General features: G+C 33.4%; 1 protein-coding gene across 1 annotated transcript in view; it reads right to left on the reverse strand.

The window, feature by feature from the left end:
* The window catches only part of LOC106672155 (transmembrane and TPR repeat-containing protein 2-like), a 91,316-nt gene that overhangs the window by 6,965 nt on the left and 68,511 nt on the right, over positions 1-15,840 (reverse strand). The window lies entirely within an intron of this gene.

Genomic DNA, 15,840 nt, shown 5'->3' on the forward strand with positions numbered 1-15,840 from the left:
CCATGTTCAAATCTATTATCGTAAAAATAAGACAGAATTGGTATAATAAATGTGATATATGAATGTGTCGAGAAAAATTTTTTTTTTTAGGTTAGACATGCAACTGGTAGCTTTCTTTATGAGTGGGAATAATTACTTTTGTGCATTAAATATATTTTTATTAGATATCATATGACCAAAACTAGCCTTGGTGATATCATTTGAAAATAATATTATTATTGTTCGCATAGTCTGAACGACAGAGCAGATAATTTTGAATTCGGAAAGCACGGGTGCGTTAAATGCGGTTTCCTTTGTTCAACATCACGTGTAATCAAGACGGTAACGAAGAGCTGACCAAGGTAGAGATTAACGTTAAATCGACTCATTGATTCGACGAGGACGTCGGATGAGTTGCAATGACAAGATGACCTTCCAGACAATGAGAGTTCATCAACGACGTCTATAGGATCCCACTTATGAGGTATTTCAGAATCTCCGTGAACAGAGATACGTTGAACAATGGTTACAAGGAGAAAACCCCGAAATAGGGGAGGAAAACCAAAGGTCAGAGATCACGTAGCCCATGATAGGACCCCTCGGTAAAATGTACAGTACATGGATCGATACAAAATATTAGACATGTTTAATCTTCTAAACTGCCACTGTACTTTCTATATTGTGAACTGAAGAAAAATCAGTGTATTCTTTACTTACTTCTTGATGTCTTTTAAACCGGTTTTTTTAGAACAAATTTTTAAGAGGGATGTTGTTTCTTCAATCGTTAGCGTTGGTATTCCGTTTATTTCGATTGGCGCTTTCTACTCCTTTCTCCATAGCGACTCTGTAGGCTATCCCACAAGCGTTGTCCTTTCACTTTTTGGACGAATTCCTTCCGACATTTCAACTTGCTTTTGTCAACCGCGCCAGAAAATTTCGTTTTGCGTTGCTTAAAACCATAGCTTTTTAGTTTCCCTCAAGGCTTGGAGCTTTGACCTCTGCCATTAACGCCTTTTTCTGTTGGTCTCGGATGTCTTCCTTTTGATTCTTCATTCCACCAAAGTTTCCCTTGCGGTATGGTTTCAGAGAGCGCTTAAAGTTAGCCGATTTTACTCATAGATTCTAGTGGTTTGTGAAGTTTTTCGATATTTTACCTCATTTCTTGAGGATGGAAAAAATTTATCGTCTCATCAGTTTCAATTATGCTCACTTTACTGCAACTGGTGCATCGTGTGGTGGACACCATTACCGCTTATGTTAAGAAAAAGCATTGCTCGGATGTCTTTCTATACTAGCCTAGGCTTTCTACTGGGTACAAAATCCGCATTTATTGTGGAAACTCAACGATGTTCTTCTCAGAACGTTTTACCTTGTAGGGTTAAACTACTAATAAGTTGTGCACAAAGTACTGCACAACAGGAGGTTTGCTTGGATTCAAGATGTTCCGGTTTATTTAAGGAACACGCTAAATGACACGATTGGCCGCACATTGACCTAGAATTAAAAGGATTCCCATAGAATTAAATTTAATATAAATATAAATTAGTAGCAAGATGTTTCTATAAAATACTTTAACGAGTTTTATAGAGGACAAAAGAATTTTGTAAACTTTCAGAGCTCGAAAGTTAAGAAAATCAATTTTAAGAAATAATTGAATTCCTTAGTCATTTCCTTGGCCAGGAAAGGCAAAAGAGAAAATTTAGTTTAATTAATGTCGGCTGCAGACTGGCTACCGTGGGGGAGGATTTTTTACTGCAGAACACTGTTTTGCCTTAATATTACAACTTGGAAAACCCCGAGACCGCAAAATGTTCGTCGGGTTTTCATTATTTGGAAACAAAGGTTTCACTTAAAACCCGCTCGTTGTATTTGCAGAAGGGAAATTGTTTCCAGTAACGTTAACATGATTAGACTCCTTACCTGTTTCGATTACAACTTGTATTTTACTAAATTGGTATTAAGATTGCCGTGGTTTTTGAATGTATCATCAAAGAAATATTGAAAAATTATGGGAAAAATATAAAACAACTAACAAAAAAGTTGGTAATTAGAAAAAAAGAGAAAAGAGAAAGAAGAAATGTAGAAAAAGTAAAAGGGAGACAAATAGACAGAAAGAGAGAAGAAAGAGTGAGAATGTGAGAGAGAGAGAGAGAGAGAGAGAGAAAGAAAGAAAGAGAAAGTTGTAAATATTCATAACAATATTTCTTAACATTGTCATTAGGATTTGTGAAAGCCATTTCATCATCTTCTGCAAAAGTGTAACAGGCAGGAAACTATGCTATAACATCTACCGGGAGATCATTAAAAGTTGAAATCCATTAAAGCCCATGTTCTTGCGATTTGTGAGAACGATAAACGACAAAGTGATGTGATGATGCTTCCGTGACGAAAATTCTGGTTTAGACGTTGTGGCAGGATAAATTAAGATAGAAGAGATTTAAGCACCGGGCTGGCGTCGAGCTCACAGACCTACTGTAATAACAATCAATCCATGTAAAGCGGTAATGGAAAATACCCCAGGGGTTAACACACGGTTGAGCGGCAGGAGAAACATTGTCAATTGATTTATTTTCGTATTTGTAATTTTCTTTGTTAAATATTTGCTGGAAAAGGGGAAGAAATCAGGTCTTTCCCCCTTTGCAAAGAAATTACATTTCGTTTGAGGTAGCCTTTAATTATTGAAATGGACAACTCAAATTAACTGATATTTCAGAGAAATAATCATTACAGAAAATTTCCCTTTCATGCAGAAATGTGATTATTGTTTATTTTCTCGTTTAAAACGACAATTATTAACACGTTATTCCTTCATTAATGTACATTTCTGTAATTTTATTTTGATGTATTAATATGAATTTTGGGATATTGAAACATAAACCTATGTCATGTACCCTTTTATAAAAAAGTAAAAAAAGATTTTAACTAGTGTCATTTCTGGAAATAGACGGTATTGGTGTCAGTTCAATTTCAAGCACGTTCTATAAACTAAGCAATGCGATTACTCAAGTTGTTAGGAATATTCTTGTATAAAAAAAAAGTGTTTTGGGCCCACTTTTGGTTCAACTTAATGCACGTGCTAAATTATAAATTAATTTAAAGCTAGAGCCAATTGTTTTATTTAATTAAGTAGTTTATTTTCGAATTTGATGACTCCTGCTATCCAGCAAGTATTTATCCTTATGGACGGAAGGCTGTAATGGATGAATGAAAAATTACTTTTATAAATATGCGCGACATTTGTTTTTTATTATGAAACTTTGGGAAAAACTGTATTATCTTTTGCATTTTTTATTATAGCCAAATAAAGATTTATTATCATTATTAATATTTATTTAACGTCAGTAAAATAAGTAAAATCCTATCAAATATAAAATATGATCAAATCTCTCTCCACCAATTTTTCTTTTATAGCTATCATTGCAGGAGGTACATATTTAATCTGCAAGGAAACATACAGTGTGAATTACACATAAAAAAGTTTCAGATGTTTATCGTTTTTCATTTAACCTAATGTATAAAGTACATGTCTTGAATCGTTGAATAATGAATAAGGCCAGTACATCATTACAGAAAAGGCCCGACCTGTCCATTAATTATATTGAGACTAATCGATAGCTTCATTTCCCGCCGGGAGTTGACACTTCTTTTGGTTATAATGGCTCCTAGGAAACGGGGACGTTTTTAACCCCCTTTCCCGTCCGCTCTTTCCATTCTCTTTCAAGCTCATATCCATTAATAATGTACACCTGTATACTTTTAAATTCAAGATGAATTGGGCAAGTTTAAACTAGAAGAGTTTTTAATTTTTTTTAATAAAACTTTTCCCATTTCACGCTAGTGCATTTTTCCCCTTCCAAAAATGTTAATTTAATTCGGCAATTATCCGGGAAAATAATTAATTACACACTTTATGTCAACAATTTTTATGAAATATTAATTTACGTTTAAAAAGCTTTTACTTTTAAAACTGACATAGGTGTTTCAATGATTTTGGGCGTTGTATTGAGAAGAACTTTTAAATGAAAAAATTATATATATAATTATTCGAAGATCGTGAGATGCGGTCTGGTGAGACGTGGTTTTAGAAAAAACATTTTCTTTATCGTGCCAACGTTACAATCTTTATTAAGATCATTTTCTGGTCCTGGGATTGATAAACATTGTTTAAATTTTACAAATACACAAATATGTAGGACAAGGAAAAAATGAATTTATATAATGACAGTAAATTTTAGATTTGAAGAAGAATGATTTTATACAATGTTAGGAAATTTTAGATTCAATCAAAGTATTTCTACTCACTCAAAGCGTTTGTTTTCTGCGTAATTGTGCCATTCTTGTGTGTCGAGTGGAGAGTGCTCGTGAGATATTGATGTTTTATGTATATATACCTTAGATTTGTAGGGGTGTGGAAGGAAGTCGGGATAGAAAGACATTTTCATACGAGGAGACGGCTTCTTATAGTTGCAAGGAGCCGGCAATCGGAAAAAACGTGGGTAATGCTTCGGCCTGATTATTCTTTCAGGATTATATGGATGGGGATAATTAGGGAAAAGAAAGCCAAATTGTCTTAGAATTAAACTATGTAGAAATGTTTGATGTGTGATGATTGTATTATATGTTTTCTGTGATGTGCTGATAATGTATATTGTTATCGATATTGAATTTGATTAATGATGTTGGCTTAGCTGCGAATGAGTTTACATGTATCTGTTCTGTAATTGATGCTGTGTTTATCTCTGTTCATGTACACCATTTCTAAAAAGTTACGGTTATGTTTGTTTTGTTCTGTGTGTAATATTTTTGGATTGTTGAAGTCGAAATTGTGTCGGTGTTCAAAGTGGTGGGTAGCCAGTGGTGTAGGATTTTGTTTGGTTTTTTTGCAATCATAGATATGTTGCTTTACTGTCTTATCCAGATATTGGGATGTAGTACCGATGTAAGTTGCCGGACAATTTAAACAATTGATTTTATAAATTACTCAGATTTGTTTGTTACTGGTGTGGGATCTTTAATTTTGGACAAAAGAGTGTGAATTGTTTTATAATTTTTGAAAGCTATTTTAAAGTGAAGAGAAAAATCTGTTTAATTTATGTGACAGGCCGTAAAATATGGCATGGAAATGTATGTTGCTTTGTCTGTATTTGTTAGATTTGATGTAATATATTAGTAATAGAGGATGGTAGTGTTGAGTTGTAATTGTTGATTATTCTGTTGATTATGTGTTTACAGTAGTGATTGTGATGGAGGATATCTTTGTATATATTTATGTTCTTGTGGTGAAATAAATCATGGCTTAGGGTAATAATACTATGAAGTAGCCCTTTGGCCGTGTTTATTATTGTTTGAAGAAGATGGTGTGATGTATAGTATCTGTGTTTCTTTGTTTTTGATACCAATCTGTGATTAATGTGCGTCTGGTTGTTTTGTTACGTTTTATTTCGATTTCATGCGTAAATTGTAGGCGTGGGTGAAAGGTATTAAATGAATCTAATGTAGTTTGAATTTGATATGTGGAAACTGCTGTCAATATATCAACTACGTATTTAGTGAGGAAGGGTAATGTGAAAGGAAGTTGTGGTATAACTATGTCTGTAATTATGTCTGCAAGTATGGGGCCTAGGTTACTACCCATTGTTATGCCAAATAGCTTAAAATTTTACAAACAACTATTACAACTAACGGTCACTAAACACCACACATTATACAATCTACCACATTGGGTTTTCGAGAATCAAACTCAACAGTGTAAATGTTGGAATTGTACTTTGATTAGGAACCGTTTGTATTTCTTACGAGGGACCCCCATCTCAGAACTCGCCCTTTCCACAATATCCTAGGCCAATTCCCTTTCGAATCGATTCAACACTGGTTGCTGGCCCTTTACCATGGGCGGAGAAAGGCTCATCGATGCCCTCTCAAGTTCTTGGCTAGAGTGTCGTTAGCACGTGAGGCACCTGACCCACTAAGCAAATTGAAAATCTCGATTAATCCCGTGGATGGCGATCCTTTTATATTTCTCCACTCGTTACATGTTTTTTCAACCATGTTTAAAGTTCGAAACATTTTTATATTCGATATCAATAAAAGCACTACAGATTGTCTCTAATAATTTTTACCCTTTTAACTAAGAAAATATTAAAAATTATATAAATTACAAATGAAGATTGAAATATCGATTTATTTTAAATAAGAAAATCAAACTTTATAACTAATTTGTTATCCAAAATGATCCTATTGAATTTAGAACATAAGACTTTCTATAAAAGTCAATAATTTTCCATTGTGTTCTGTGGAATAATTTGATGAAGTAATCTTTGTTAAATTAATAATGTAATATATTATAATAAGTATGATTATATTGTTGGACGTTTAGTGTTTCGAGGCGCAAAGCTTATACAATGCCTATGGAATCACCGGTCTTGTTGGTTTAGCCTATTGTGCGCGCCGGGCTTTAATAATTCGCCGTCTAAACAAATTATTGTTTAAACAGCCTCTGAACGCAGAAAGAAAAGGTAATGTTTTGTTTTGTTGTTTTAATAAAGTGTAGTAATTTTTTACATTACGTAGATATTTTAAATATTTTCAAATGTCATTTTCAATATTAACGAGAGACAATTATAATAATTACCTATGGGACTACAGTTCAACCTGGCTTCTTTATTAGATTATCTCAAAATATTAAAACAAATTTGAGTTCAGTGGGACATGGGATAAGTAATCCTAATGTAATTTTTTTGGTAGTATGAATGAAATTTTATTAGTATAGTAGAATATTATACACGTTTTCAAGCTTTCTTGCCAAAAGACGTCAAAGATGAAGAAGAAAGAGTTGAGAATAACCATTTTTGTAATTTAAATACTTTTTTAAAATGTAGTTTTCTGCTTTTGTGTGCATTTAGAGTTTTGATATATCAGGTGATTGTTTTTACGCCTGATAATCAAAAAATACGTAGGATTGTACTGAATGGGATTAAATATACCAAACGGTATAAAAAACCAAAAGCAACGTCGGTCAACATATTTTTCCTGTAAAATATTATACGATCATATCGGATTGGTTTTAAGCACATACAAAGCCGTTAAATGCGAATGCATGTATTGTAATTTATTAGTAAAATAATGGTAGCATTAAAAAAAAATTTGGGCTCAATCCAACAGGGGCTTATTTCCTTCTCCCATATGTTTGTTATTTAAACATAATTTTCATAGCTCATCTGAATTTTATCAAAATTCAACGATTTATCACCCTTGTAACTTTACATTCCCGTTTCTCCATTCAGGTTTAGTCACTCACATTAGAAAATATGTTACTATATTTAAGAAAAATAAGGACAGAATCATTAAAACCTTTTTAAGATCTTATTTTTTACCTCAATTTTTTGCGGTGCCACGTTTGTTTCTGATACCTATAGTCTATAGAATTCTAAAGGACTTCAAAATTTCTTGTAAATCAATGGGTTTATATTGACCGTCATCATGTTTATTCTACATGCTAGAATTGTAATGTTCGGCATGGTTGTGCAATGAAGTTGATAAACTAAAATATCGGAGATCCCAGGTCCTTAGCGTTTTCTTGCAATGTGAAAACTTCATACCAAAAGATAATCAAGCAAATAGTGTATTTTCTTTTGAAATTGATTAAATATATTGCCAACTATTACAATATTTCTCCTTAAAAAAATTTCTACACAAATCTCTCAAGTTTAGAACGAAATGTTATTTCTGGGTTTAATAAATGTCAACAGATTTATCAACAAAATCCGTATCGAGCTTTTGAAAGGATTTACATTTCTGTGAATACTTAATTTGTCAAACGGTTTCTCCGAAGAGCAAATAAATGGAGACAAAACCTTTATGGTTTAATCCACCCGATCGTACGTTTGGAAATAGAAGCTCTCCAAAAATATTTTATGGAAATGCAAAACCGTTTTGTTATTAAAACCAAGGCACGTACGTAATTGTCATTTTTTCAACCACCGCAAATAGACGGACCTCCGAAGGGCACTTAATGGTCGAAATTCCCAGAGTGGCCATGTAAATCAGAGCTGGCACATCCCCTGATCCGCTTCCACATAGTCATTACTCGCGTTATTATTCTATTACCCGCTGCCCACAATTCCGCTTTGCATGGGATGCTAATTCGAATAGGACGAATCGTACAAAATGTTCTCATAACCAATACGATACATTCATCACGACTGCCAAAAAAACAGCCATTATATGTGTAATCTTTCATAAATAACAAAACAACGGTATTTAAGCAGGAAACAGAAATATTTATCATTTGTGGTTGGAATAATGGAGAGAGAAAGAGAGAGAGAGAGAGAGAGAGAGAGAGAGAGAGAGAGAGGGAGAGAAGAAGATTCTGGAGAATAATGTAAACAGATTACAGGGAGCTGAAAAGTGAGAGTAAGTGAAAATGTACAGGAAACTGACATTCCACACAAGAGAGAAGAAAAAGTAAGAGGAAATTGAAAGTGAGAAGATGAGAGCGAGGATAATGAAGAGGGATGGGGAGACGGGAGGGAGAGATAAACAATGTGAGAGAGAGTGGAACCGATTGAGGGAGGCGGTGAGAGAGAGAGTGACAGAGAGAAAGAGAGAGTGTGGGAGAGAGAGAGTGACAGGAGAGGGAACGACAGAGAGCGCTAGAACAAGAGAGGGAGCGACGGAAAGAGAAAGAGAGAGAGAGAGAGAGAGAGAGAGAGAGAGAGAGAGAGAGAGAGAGAAGAAATCGTAAAGAAAAAACAAATGTTAAGTATTACAAAAATAGATTGTTATAATTCTATCAGTATTATTAACAATTTTGTTAGTAATGAGTTTACCATTTTTAAAAAAACTTTGTTTAAAAAAAACATAAATAATCATTTAAAAAAATAGGTTCTTGGTTTGTGTTTGATAATTTAAATCTATTCTGTCAATTTATGCTTTACTTTCCAATTTTCTTTGTTATATAGGATGGTCAATTAGTTAATTAATAAACTGCTTTTAAATTGGTGGCATTGCTTTAATGCGCTTTCGTTACCACTGGCCTATTCTGTTGAAATTTTCGTTTACTTTTTTTATGTATTCGTCGGCTTTGAGAGTATAGAATTCCATGTATATTTGGAGGTCTTCTCGGTATAAGATAAATTTACAGTTGAGGATTTCTTTACAAATTGTTTTAATATGTATGTATAACAGTCCTTACACAGTGTAATCTTGAGGATCTCGTGAAGGTGCTTCCCTTAGGTTAGATTTTTTACAGTTAAATGTTATTACTTCCTTTTCTATTGTTTTAATATGACTAAAATAGATTTATAGTATTTTTTGAAAAATACATTGATATCATATTTGTCAATGAAAGATCGTGATCAAAAGAATCAAATGCTATGCTAAATCAATCAATACATGAATTGTTATTTTCCGATAATCCATCGCCATCGAATGCCATAAAAGACTTTTATAAGGGCAGTATCTGGGTTACTTCCGGTTCTGATATTCTCTAGTAGGTTGTTTTTATTTATGAAATTATTAGTTAACGAAAAAATGATTTCCCAGGCATACATATGATACTAATCCGCCTGTAATCGTTGGTTGTCTGTGTTCTAGAATCTTGTTGAGTGGCTTTATCCTATAATATGTATTTTTTTAATCCATGACATATTAATGTCTCTAAGTTACAGTGAAATAAATGCATTAAAAGTTTTATTCTAATAGTGACTCCATAAATTCTTATAACTCAGACTTTATCAGATTAATTACTCTTTTATGTTTTGTTATGATATAGTTTTAATTTCGCAGCAATTTCTACCTAACCTTACGTATTTTTACAGCCATTCTTTTGGGATATTGTTAAATTTGACATTACTAAAGTGATTTAAGGTTTAAGTCCATTTTTGGGTCTTTTTGTTTTTAGCTCTCTTTACTGACTTCATATTTTTTTTTAATCTTCCAGCATCCACTTGTATTTAAATTTTTGTTAAGTTTATCTCGTATAAATTTGTTTTACTTGTTACAAATTAATTGGTTTTATTTCTTCATTTACACCCTTCTTCACAGTTTCAGTATTTTTAGGTTTTTTATTATAAATTTTATATGCGCTACTCGCGCTTTCCTGAGGTCTTCAATTTTTGCAGTTAACCATTTAGCAGGTAACTTATTTTTTATATTTGTATTAACGGGCATGTGTTTTTTTTAAACGAGGGTATTTCAACTACGAGGTTATATGAAGCCCGGAGTGCTGGAGCCCATTGTAAAAGCTTATTTGCAAGTATTTCGGGTTTGAATGCAGGACCTCAGGTTTCGAACCCGGGACCTTTACCTCACAGTGATGACCGTTGCCCGTAAACGGCGTATGTTTGTTGGTAAGCTTAATATGTTTTCCGTTAAAACCTCATTATCTGTTGTCACCATCTTCAGTATTTGTTGATAATTGAATGAAAGAGCGTTGAACCTAACTGAACTGAATGATAATTTTTTACGCGTACAAATTTACAATAATGTCCTGTTTTACAATTGTGCATACAACTGTTTTACTTTTTTGGTTTTATTGTTATTTCCAACTGTCTCCTAACAATAGAAAATAATTTTACTTATTACTTTAAAATCATATTATAAACAAGTTACTTAATTTATTATTTATCCTTGAATGTTTGATTTGCGGGTCGATCGAATTGGCATCTGTGGTTTACGAACAGCTCAATCCGAGAAGGCAAATTAATTAATAAACCATACCCAGTTAATAGCAGCAAGTAGCGGAGGGAAGGTGACGGATATTACTTGTCCAGGACGGTCGTAATGGCAAACCTAATTACATTGGGAGTCCCATTTAGGTGTCGTGGATGGGGGAGTATTAACAAAGTTAAACGTCTGGATATTAGGAGGCAGGAAACTTTGATCATTGTGTGGAAGAGTGCGACTAAACGGTGACGATAGAGTTTGCCGCTCCCTTTTCCTTGTTTGTTGGCCATTAGCAACCCACCGGCCCTTGAACTTCCCTACACTCGAGAGCACGTACTCCTTTTCTAACTAGGCGTATTGGGATCGGAAATGTCTGTCAGCTATCGAACTTTAAAAAAGATATACTCAGAAAGTCATCCTAGCCTCGCCCAAAGGCATGGTCTTGGTCACTACGAATATTCTTTGAATTTCAAAACAATATTTTTTTAAAATTTAATTTTGTTATTTATTTTATTTTCTATTTATTTATTTCGTTTTTATTTTTTCTACGTTTAAATATACAATTAAGAAATTCAGAAAAGACTTTAAGGAATTCAACTCAAACTCTCTATCCATCTATCCTTTTATTTTTCTATCTATCCATCTTTATTTATCTATCTAGCCATTTCTCTATCTATCTATCCTTTTATCTATCTATCTACATATCCATTTTTATTTATCTACCTAGCCATCTCTCTATCTATCTTACCTATCCTATTTATCTATATAGTCATCTATTTACCTATCTTACGTATCCTATTTATTTATCTAGCCATCTATCTATCTTACGTATTCTATCTATTTATTTAGCCATCTATCTACGTATATTACACATCCTATCTATCTATCTAGCCATCTATCTACCTATCTTACGTATCTAATTTATCTATCTAGCTCTCTATCTACCTACATTAGTATCCTATTTATCTATTTAGCCATTTATCTAGCTATATATCTACCTATCTTACCTATCATATTTATCTATCTAGCTATCCATCTATCTTACGTATTCTATTTATTTAGCCATCTATCTACGTATATTACACATCCTATCTATCTATCTATCTAGCTATATATCTACCTATCTTACCTATCATATTTATCTATCTAGCTATCCAACTATCTTACGTATTCTATCTGTTTAGCCATTTATCTACCTATTTATCTATCTAGACATCTATCTAATAATAATTATAATTGGGTTACAAATATATATGCAGTTTAGAGAAGAAAGAGAGAAAAATAGAAAAAAGAGAGAAAATAAAAAAATAAAAAAAAATAAAATACAAAATACAAAAATACGAAGTATACTTCAAAAAATACAAAATACAAAAAATGAATAAATAAACAAGCGAACTAGTATTAACAATGAAGTCTATATCTAAAATTTTGATGGCTTAATAACAATGAAAGAATTAAACTTAAAAATTAAATTCTTGAATCAATTCGTATCTATAGCTCCAAGCATGTTTTTTAGCATACCGAATCAAGCACCAAAAATTTGAGCCACTCAAGAACCGCAATAGCTCACTTCTTGGGAGAGCAAAACAACCAAGAAGCGAACCTCACCCAAAATCGAGCACTCCGCCAAAAAGTGAAACACAGTCTCGACGGAACGAGAATTTCATAGGAAGCATATACCCAAGTTACCCCTATTCCACACAGCTGAATATACTTGTAAAACCTTACATTTCAGCTTAAATGCCCATCTTAGTTCACGCAAGGAAAGACCGTCAAAATTAGGCTTCTGGAAATCAAACATGGGTGAAACTTCTAATTCCTTGTAGATAGACAGGTGTGTAGATGTTTGAACCCTTAATAAGCAATCTTCCCTATGCTGAGAGGCAATCTTGGAGAGGAGAGTCGAAAAATGTACCTGCCAATTACAGATATTCTCAAGGGTCAATGAGAAGACTAGATTATATTTATTAAATAAAAATTTCCAATGAGCAAACCAAGCAAAGCGCAGACATATTCTTGCGCGATAATAGTGGACCAGGTTCTGTTTATAGCCATTTCCGCTGCTGACGTCTTCCTTGTTAAATGTTTCGACCAAGAAAGTTGAGGGGTTAATATTACTCCTAAATATTTGTATTCTTTTACCACCTCGATACGTTCACCCCTGAAGTAAAAGCGGTCTGAGGCGCTAGGCCTACCACCCTTTCTGAACACAATAATTTTTGATTTTTGTAAAATAACTAACAGATTCCATTGTTCACAATAGGCATCAAACATTTTAATATTCCTCTTAAGCTCTGAAGAAGTCTCTGCCAAAATAACAATGTCATCCGCGTACATTAATATTTTAACAGCTGAACAATTCATGCGATATCCACATTCAAGAACCTGGGGAAGATCATCCAAAAACAGCGCGAATAATAAAGGGCTTAGCACGCAACCTTGTCGACATCTATCTATCTACCTATCTAACCTATCCTATTTATCTATCTAGCCATCTATCTAGCTATCTATCTATCTATTTTACGTATTATATCTATCTATTTAGCCATCTATCTACCTACCTACCTTACGTACCCTATTTATCTATCTAGCCATCTATCTAGTTATCCTTCTTTCTTACGTATCCTATCTATCTATCTAGCCATCTATTTATCTATCTCACGTACCTTATCTATCTATCTATCTAGCCATCTATTTATCCATCTATAGCCATCTATCTATCTAAATGACGTATTCTATCTATATATCGATTTATCGTTTAGGAATAAAACGCAAAACAACAATAATAATGGAATTTTGTCATTTCTTAAGGAACGTCTTTGTCAAACGAATTACAGACCAAATGAGTCCTACTCATTCTCTTCTTCTTTCTTCCTCCCTCACACACATATTATCTCTCTCTGTCTTTCTTTCCCTGTCTCTCACTTATACATACGCCCTCTCTCAGTCTCTCTCTCTCTCTCTCTCTCTCTCTCTCTTTCTGTCTGTCTGTCTGTTTGTCCTTCTCTCTATCTCTCTCTCTCTCTCTCTCTCTCTCTCTCTCTCTCTCTCTCTCACTAGAGGGCGAGGTAGTAGATGAGAAATAGGGAATTATTTAATTTAAAAAATGGACATGAAACAGGATCAATGGAAACTGACAATTGCGAGAATGTTGATTGTTTTACCACAAAATCTTAAAAGGGTGTATTATAACAGTTCTATGACCAGCACATATCATCTGTTTTTATTTACAAGGCATCTAGGAATTGAATTATTTCAATTGTTACACAGAAATGTTAAAGTGTACAGAGATTTTTTATTATAACCGTTTTCCAAACTTGACCAAATGGATGGACGAACAATGCCAGTCAGTTCGTATGAATTATACTGGCGGAAATTAGCCCAGTTCCAGAGAGGTGTGTTTCTGCAATGCAAATGACTCTTCTACCCGTTTCAAGTTGTTATACAGGAAGTAGGGATAAACGGTCGACAATTTAAAATCCGATTTTCAACCTGGCATTGAATGTTGTAACCATTTTCAAGTATAACAACCCTAAGTTGAAATCCTTTTATTTATTTGGTTAAGCTTAGTGCCTTAAAAAATTTCATTACGTCAAAATAAGGAAAGTTTTAATTTCTGTAAGCATGAACCAAATAATGATAATTTCTAATATAAATACATATATACTTGTGCTGTTTTTTGGTCAAAATTTAATTTTTTGAATGAATATCTCGCATATTTATTTACAACTCCGTTAAAAATGAGTTTTTTGTTGTTCATTTTTGTCAAATTAATTCATCCTATCCCTGAAACTATTGCGTATTAGACAGTTTTCAGTACTGCTTTCTAGCCTATGTTTTAAGTCAATTGTTAATCTTATCCAAAGTTATAAACCCAGATTGTAAAAAGAACCAGGCGGAAAGCTTGTCATACCCCATTTTCGCGGGTGTTGACGAAAAGCCTTAATAAAGCGAATTTGTTGTTTTTTATTTCCCCACCTTCGATCCTCCAGTGGCTCGCAGACCCATCAAACAGTGATATTACTACAATTTTATCACTTGCAGTTATTTTACAGCCGGAGTATATTTCCTGTGACTCCGACGGGAGTTTATTGCCCGGGTGCTTATCCATGGGCTGGAACTGTAAAACCTTACCTGTGACTGTGTTATGGTGCGGTTGTAAAGTCACCGCCTGCCTCCCGGGGGAGCCCCTTTGTAATTACGCTTCTTACAGCCCGTGTCAAGGCCGGCGTTAAATTTAATATTTAAGCTGTGACATTAACAACATTTTCTACCGAGATATGTTTGTTATTAAATATTACGGATAGATTTGGATTTAATAAAAATAATGTAGAGACGTATTGAACGGGGATTATATTATATCCGTAATAATTTATGTAAAAACAAAAGTAAGTACAATTAACACAAACAAATATACTTACTGAATAGAACCCCACAAACATATTGGCAAAACTTTAATAACCAAAAAAATACAATATTTATAAAACAACAATCTTACCAGCCTTCCTCTTTGGAACACCGGCCTACATAAATCTGCCGAATACGCAGCTGGTGCAAAGCCATCTTAATGTCCACAGCCAACTTAATTATCTTAATTAATATTAATAAATCGTAACATCAACAATAATAACAATTATTGCAATGTCTATAGGAATTTAGATATAATATTATGTCAGAAGTTTTTTCAATTTTACGATTTATTGCAATATTTGTTTTTTGATATGTTTTGACTTTTCGTAAGGTTTTCTCTAGCATTTTATTATATCTAAATAAATAAAAACTTTTTTATTGTAGCAAATCTATTTAGCCGTGTGAATACAATATTATAAACAAGTTCACACAGATAAAAATTAAACAGTACATTTACGTTTTAGTGGTCCATTGACCAAGTTACTTCTTTCAATTAATTATTATTTCTGATCTCAGCTAGATGTACTGAGCCAACAATTGATTTTTAGAAAATTCATGTATGTTTAGCGGTCATAATTGACTATATTGATTATTCCAATTAATTATTCTTTTTATCTAAGGTCTTGGTTGCGATAAAAAAAGTCAGTGTCACGAGCAGGATTCGAACCCACGACTTTCGGCTAAATACGCCGCTAGTCTAACACTTGAGCTATCGAGACTGCGATCCTCTCGGACACCAACTCTCCATCTCACCATACAAACGTTCGAATTTTCCCTCTTTTTGAC

This window comes from Cimex lectularius, unplaced genomic scaffold, assembly GCF_000648675.2.
Source record: "Cimex lectularius strain Harlan isolate CLEC.00 unplaced genomic scaffold, Clec_2.1 scaffold90, whole genome shotgun sequence".
NCBI lineage: Eukaryota > Metazoa > Arthropoda > Insecta > Hemiptera > Cimicidae > Cimex > Cimex lectularius.